At 38.5% G+C, this 7026-nt stretch overlaps 1 pseudogene; it reads left to right on the plus strand.

The window, feature by feature from the left end:
• The first annotated feature begins 6481 nt into the window (after window positions 1–6481).
• Window positions 6482–6596, plus strand: LOC122111028 (annotated as a pseudogene).
• Window positions 6597–7026: the final 430 nt, after the last annotated feature.

Below are 7026 nucleotides of genomic sequence, written 5' to 3' on the forward strand. Positions count from 1 at the left end.
GCCATGGGAGTTGTTTAATGGTATTGTGGAGGACCATTGTTGTAGACCTTCCTGGCCAACTAGAGTAGAACCTGTACTTTGGTTCAATTGGCCATCCCTTTCACCCTAGCATTTCATCCACCTGTCATTTCTCATCCCCCTGTTTCATTCTCAAACATTTTATACTAGTTAGGAGAGACCCTTCCCTAGAGGGTCATTCGTATTTCCTAATTACTTAGGTGCTTTTCAGGATCACCCCCACCTAAGTTTCCAAAAAGTTCAAAGCCTGAAACCAGACAGCACCTTATGAATAAGTTTTATTCTTATGATTAGTATAAATAAAATATTTTTGGGGTTAGGAATATGGCTTTGTGGTAAATTGCTTGTCCAGCATGCATGAAGCCCTGGGTTTTATTCCTCAGAACCACATAATCAGAAAAGGCTGGAAATGGCACTGTGGTTCAACTGGTAGAGTGCTAGGCTTGAGCAAAAGAAGCTCAGGGAGCACCAGGACTGGCAAAAATAAAATATAGAGTAGAATAAAATCAAAAGAGATTTGTTAATTATACTAAAATTTTTTTAACCCATAAACTAAATGCTCTAGTAGGATGGCATGGGAAAATTAGCTCTAGAAAGAAACATTACCTGACAAGGGAAGAGCTTCTGTGGTGATTGGAGACCAAAGCTGCACAAAGACCTTTTTTTTTTTTTTTGGGTCCAGTCATGGGGCCTAAACTCTGGGCCTGGGCACTGTCCCTCAGCTCTTCAGCTCAAGGCTAGCACTCTACCACTTGAGCCACAGTGCCACTTCCCGCTTTTTCTTTTTTGCTTATGTGGTGTTGAGGAATTGAACCCGTGGTCTCAGGCATGCAAGGCAAGCACTCTACCACTGAAACACCTTCCCAGACCCTGCACAAAGACTTTAGAAGGTTTGAACATTGGCAAGTGAGTTAACTAAAAACTCAGACGAAGAGGTGGGAAGGTGGTTTAGTGGTAGAGTGCTTGCCTTGCATGCATGAACACCTGGGTTCGATACCTCAGCAACATGTAAGCAGAAAAAGCACTGCGGCTCAAGTGGTACAGAGCTATCCTCGAGCTGAAGAGTTGAGGGACAGTGTCCAGACCCAGATTTCAGGCCTCACAACTGACAAACCCAAGAACAAAGAAAAGAAAAAAGAAAAAAATATGGGCACTGGTTGCTCACGCCTGTAATCCTAGCTACTCTGAAGGCTAAGATCTGAGAATGGTCATTCAAAGCTAGGCAAGGCCGGTAAATTCTGTGATACTCTTATCGCCAATAAACCACTGAGAAAGCTGGAAGTGGTGTTGTGGCTCAAGTGGTAGAGGACTAACCTTGAGCTAAAGAGCTGTGGGACAGCACCCAGGCAAAGAGTTCAGTTCCAAGACCGACCAAAAAAAAAAAAAAAGGTAAGTTACACCTAAAGGGTTTCCTACCAAGAGGAAGGAAGGGTTTCCTACCAAGAGGGAAGGAGTTTTGGGGGTTTCTATCTAACAAGAATGCAAGTTTCCCTTCTAGTAGGCAGGGGCATTGCCTGCTAGTAAGGAGGGTGTTACTGATAAAATTGGTCAAAACATGATTCAGTTTCATAATGCCCAGATAAATGTCTAATGTTTGACTTGTGAAAACATCCTGCTTGGGGAACTCCAAACACTCTTAATGCCCTTAAAGTGATCATGCTTAATTCCAGGGCCTCAATGGACCCTCTAGTTAATCTTATAATATGACTGCAAATTCAATCTTGGAGCAGACACTCTGTGTATGTCTTCCAATTTTGAGTCTACCCAGATTCAAATTGAGACTGAATAAGTTTGGTAAATACTGTGGTGATTCTGTCCACATATGGAGTACTGCTATGACTGTGTGGCAGGGAGGCCACACAAGAGGTCCTATTTGTGCTGTCATGGAGCTCAGACCCCATGTGCATGAAATTCATGATAGGTCAGCAAAATGTGATCCGAGACAACTTGGAACACCTTGTTGCTCTTCTCAGAAGCAAGAGTCTATTCCAAAAACCCCTGAAACTGATCAACTCCATTCTTTCCAGGTCAATTACCTGGCGAAAATTGGACATTTCTGAGAAACTTACCTGGATGTAGTGAAGGCCAACCCTTTGAGATGAGCAGGAAGTACAAATCATAGCCAGGGGAAAAGTCTGGTGGTATTCCAGGAGACCACTATTGGAGATGTTACTGGCCAACTGGAGTGGAATCTGTGCTTTGGTTACATTGGCCAATCCACCCCTGACCATTTTCAAACACCTTAAATTAAGGAGGGACTTCTTAGTTAGCGGGTCATTCAAACTTCATATTTGAAAATACAAACTCCATATTTACAAATTTCATATTTACTTAGGAGCTCCTGAAAATTTCCCAAAGAGCTTAAAGCTAGAAACCAGAAAAAGCAGCTTAAATTAGTTTTATTCTGTTGATCTCCACAATCTATGATCTCCATAATCGAATTATTCCAATATGTGCTTTTATTAATCAGCAGGATTTGTTTATTGGAAATGCCACCATGTAAAAGTAACTAGGAGCCACTGGTAGGATTGAATGGGAAAAATTTGGTCTAAATATAATACTTGACCAGATAAGATGGTGATAAGTGAAATGAACCCCAACATAGGGGCACAAGGGTTTTTTTACATTTCTTGCTATTGTTTCTAACATATTTATAATGCTTCGTGTGATTTTTGTTTCTTTGCATTCTGTGCCCCCAAAAAACAGCATAATACCTGTTTCCAATGTTTTTGATGTTGGTGCCCTCCATCTTGTATATACACTTCTCTAGTTTGGGGAGGGAAAGGGAAAAAACAGAATACTTAAATAGGAATACAGGTTGACCCATTGTAACAATGAGATGCACAAGACACTGTTGAAAAACAAACTTTACAATTTAGGCGGGGTTCGGGGTAGTGTATAGGGTAGTTTTGGAGCTAGGAGATTAGGGATGGTAGGGTAGGGGACATATAAAGGAGGAGGTAACAATGCTTGATAGGAAATGTATGCTTTACCTTGCTCATGTAACTAACCCCTCTGTACAGTACTTTTACAATAAATATATAAAAATAAAAGAATAAATATACTTCAAAGGTAATCTGTGTGGTGGTTGGAGGCCAATGGTACAGAAAGACTTACAAGGATTGAATATAGGAAACAAATTACCTAAAAACTGAGATGATACTGAGTATAATCCTAAATGCTCAGGTGGCTGAATTCTGAGGATCTGTTTGAAGCCAACCCAGCCAGGAAAGATGAGACTTTTATTTCCAATGAAGGTGCAAAAAAGATACTACTGGAGTTGTGGCTAAAGTGGTAGCCTTGAGTAAAACTGCTCTGGGACAATGCCCAGAGCATGAGATCAAACCCAAGACCAGCCCCCAGTCACTTATAAAAAAGGTTGTGTGTCTGTGTGTGGTGGCAGATCCCTTTACTAGTTTGATGATAGAGCAAGAATTTTAACAATGATTCATTGTCTCAATATTTACCTCTTTAGTAATTGTTTTCATAGTAATGTGTGCATGGGTGCTTTATCTCTTCTATAACAGGTTTTGTTCAGTGACTGACTGAAAATCTGCCTTAATCAAACCCTTTTTAAAATCAAAATATCTTATTGGATACTGCTGAATAGGAAAGTCAATTATTATTGTTTGGAAGAAAAGAAAGCAAAACCAGATGGGAGAATTGTAGAAGTTAAATCTTGAAGTGCTTGACTGATATAAGCACTGCCCTTGTAAAGATAGTCAAAACCTTACCAATGCTATTTTAGAGAAGTGCTAGGGGCTAGAGACATGGCACTAGTAGTAGAACACCAGGTGGGTAAAAGTTGGTTATTTTTCATATGGCCAGGTGTTCGGATTTGGTTGATTATTAAAGCTTTTGACTAGTTTGAAAGGGGTCAAAAGTTTGAGCCATCATGAAAGATGATCCCAAAGCTCAAATTCATGGGAGCCAGTGGTGGGCTGCCTATCCACTGTGCTTATTCAACTTGGACATTTGACAGGATGCCTTCTGCCAGAGTAAACTTTGCCTTGCTGACGTGGTGTTTGTAGGATACCTTAATTGCTCCCGGTATTTCCAACACAGATCTTCTGTGCCATTCATGAGGGATCCTAGGAGCCCCTCATAAGAGACACATCCAGACGCCCTGCTGAGCCAACCTCCTGGATGGTCTAAACATGCCATCCTTGGTAGCTGATAATGGACCTAGGTATAAAGTTAATCGGCAACATCAGGAAAGTCACAAACAGGCACCCTCAGAAGCAAGCAACCTCAGGCATTGGCCTTGGTAGAAAAAAATGAAACTCTGTATCCTGTTTTGGTACTTGTGTCTTTGTAGGGATGGTGTATGAGAGAAGTGTGTTAGATTCAGGCTCTTAAAATCTTTCTGTCTAAGAGTCTTGATCTGCAAATTCATTTGTCCAGATAGGCAGAGTGAAAAGTTGGAGATGGAGTCATCTCTGAGAAAAATCTCTAATAATGGAGTCGAGAAAAGGGAGGAACAAGAAACACAGTCTGAAGGGCAAAAGAATTCTAAACATAGGAAGCCCAAGAAAATTGGAGTTAAAAAGCTTCCCTCAGACATTTTTAATATTGTCTTCTTTTAGGGAGAATGTGGGGAAAGATATGAAAATATGTGTTAAGGCTGATTTTTATTTTTGAGCTTAATTTTAATGTTCAGTTGGTAAACTATATCCTCTATATCCCTGTCTCTGTGTAAATACCCATAAACATGAAATATAAAGTGATTTTGATAAAAAATAAAAATGACTCAGAAGAAATGATAAATGTAAAAAAAATCTTCACAGGGATGGTTAGGTGGTTCAGTGGTAGAGCGCTTGCCTTGCATGCATGAGCCCTGGGTTCGATTCCTCAGCACCACATAAGCAGAAAAAAGCCGGAAGTGGCACTGTGGGTCAAGTGGTAGAGAGTTAGCCTTGAGCTGAAGAGCTGAGAGAGAGCGCCCCGACCCAGAGTTCAGGCCCACTACCTGACCCCCCCCCTCCCGAAAAAAAAAAAAAAATCTTCACAGAAGCAAACTCTCAGAGATATTTCATGACTTTGACAAGGATAAAGTGGGTGAAGTTAGTATAAATATAAAGTATGACAATGTACAAAAACATAAAAAGATACTCATATATTTCATTATATAACCCAAAGCAGAAAACAAATGTTGTTTAGATGATTTTTTAAAACCCAGTCTCTCAGGTACTGGGAAGGTGGCTCAATGGTAGAGTGCCTGCATGCATGGGTTTGATTTCTCAGCAATATGAGGCCTTGGGTTTGATTTCTCAGCATCACATAAGCAGAAAAAGATGGAAGTGGTGCTGTGGCTCAAGTGGTATCACTAGCCTTGAGCTGAGGGACAGCACCCAGGCCCCAGAGTTTAAGCCCCATGACCAACAAAATAAAAATAAAAAACAAAACAAAACACAGTCTCTTACTGTTGTTGCCTCAACTCTGTAATAACTCTGCTTCAGCCTGGGGCTAACATTTTAAGTGTGGACATTTATCAACACTCCTGAATCAGACTCTACTTGATCATTTTTAAAATACATACTTTGTTCTTAATTTTCATCTTTATAAACTCACATGCACCTATAAAAAATGGTATGGCCATCCCAGTAACCTTCTCAAAGTACCTCCTAATGACAATTTACGAAAAGTTCTATTATATTACAACAAGGAAAAAATGCTACAAATAAAGAAAAGCAATAATTTAATATTAATGTTTAATAAAATAAAAAACAAAACAATTACCAGTGTTTTCAGTATTTGAAGTGTACTACAAATTAGATTTTATTATTGTCATATTTCTTTACATTTAACACTGGCTAAGATTATGATGTTCAACAAGAATGTTATAGGCTATGAGTAGTGTTTAAATCACCCACTAAGATGACCATTTATAGTTCATCTGATAATTTGTATATGGCTTATATCATCATTTGTTCCTCACTAACATATAAAGTAAGGAAGGCCTACAGTTTTAGCAGAAACTGTGTAGTTAACATAGTCAGCTCTTTATTCTGCTCCTTTACACAAAGACTTTGCAACTTCTCATTAGTAAAGTTTCTATAAACTCTGAAATGTACATACTTAGGAGTATTTATCTGCTACCATAAATCTTAAATACTTTATAGAAAAGTATTATGACCTACCAAACAGTCCCAGTTTTGGCATATATAAGCAAATTCCCAAAATTAATATATTTAAAACATTAAAACTTTTAACAAACCTTAACACTTGCTGCAGTGTTCATTATGACAGGTCCCTTGTATAGAATAATTGAATTCTTCATCCTACACATCTCTTGCACAACAAATATCTGGAATTATTTTGTTTTTGACATGTCAATCTTGACTTTATTCTTAAATGTGTATTTATGTAAGAAGTACATGGTTCTAAAATTCTTTTAAACTTAGTTTTTGTTGAATTGTCTAGTTTAAGAAAATCAATTACAATTTACATATAAAAAATTTCTGTGTTCAATTCAGCATCACATATACTAAAACATTGGAATGATACAGAGAAGATTAGTATGGCCCCTCCGCAAGGATGACAGGCAAATTCCTGAAGCATTCCATCCCCCAATTTGTTAAGAAATGGAAAGACTTGGAAAAAAAATTAAGTAGAGTAAGCCAAGTCCAAAGAAACATAGGTCCCATGGTTTCTCTAATTTTCAATAACTAATATATGTCTGGGATAAGCAGAAAATGTCAAAAGTTATGTGTATATGACCAGATAAGGTTATGTTAATGGAAATGAACCCCAAGTTAGGGACACAAGTGGTTTTGTCTTGCTATTTTTTCTCACATACTTATAACCTACAGTGTGGATTTTTTTTAGTTTCTTTATATGTTCCTCCCCCATGCTATAACACCTATTTTCACTGTATTTGAAGTTGGTGCGCCTACATCTCGTATATATTCTCCTCTAATTTGCTGAGGGGAAGGAAAAAAAAACAAAATGCTTAAATAGGGATACAGGTTGACCCATTGCAACAATGAGATTCACAAGAAACTATGT

This window comes from Dipodomys spectabilis, unplaced genomic scaffold (assembly GCF_019054845.1).
Source record: "Dipodomys spectabilis isolate Male_0828 unplaced genomic scaffold, ASM1905484v1 ptg000084l, whole genome shotgun sequence".
Lineage (NCBI taxonomy): Eukaryota > Metazoa > Chordata > Mammalia > Rodentia > Heteromyidae > Dipodomys > Dipodomys spectabilis.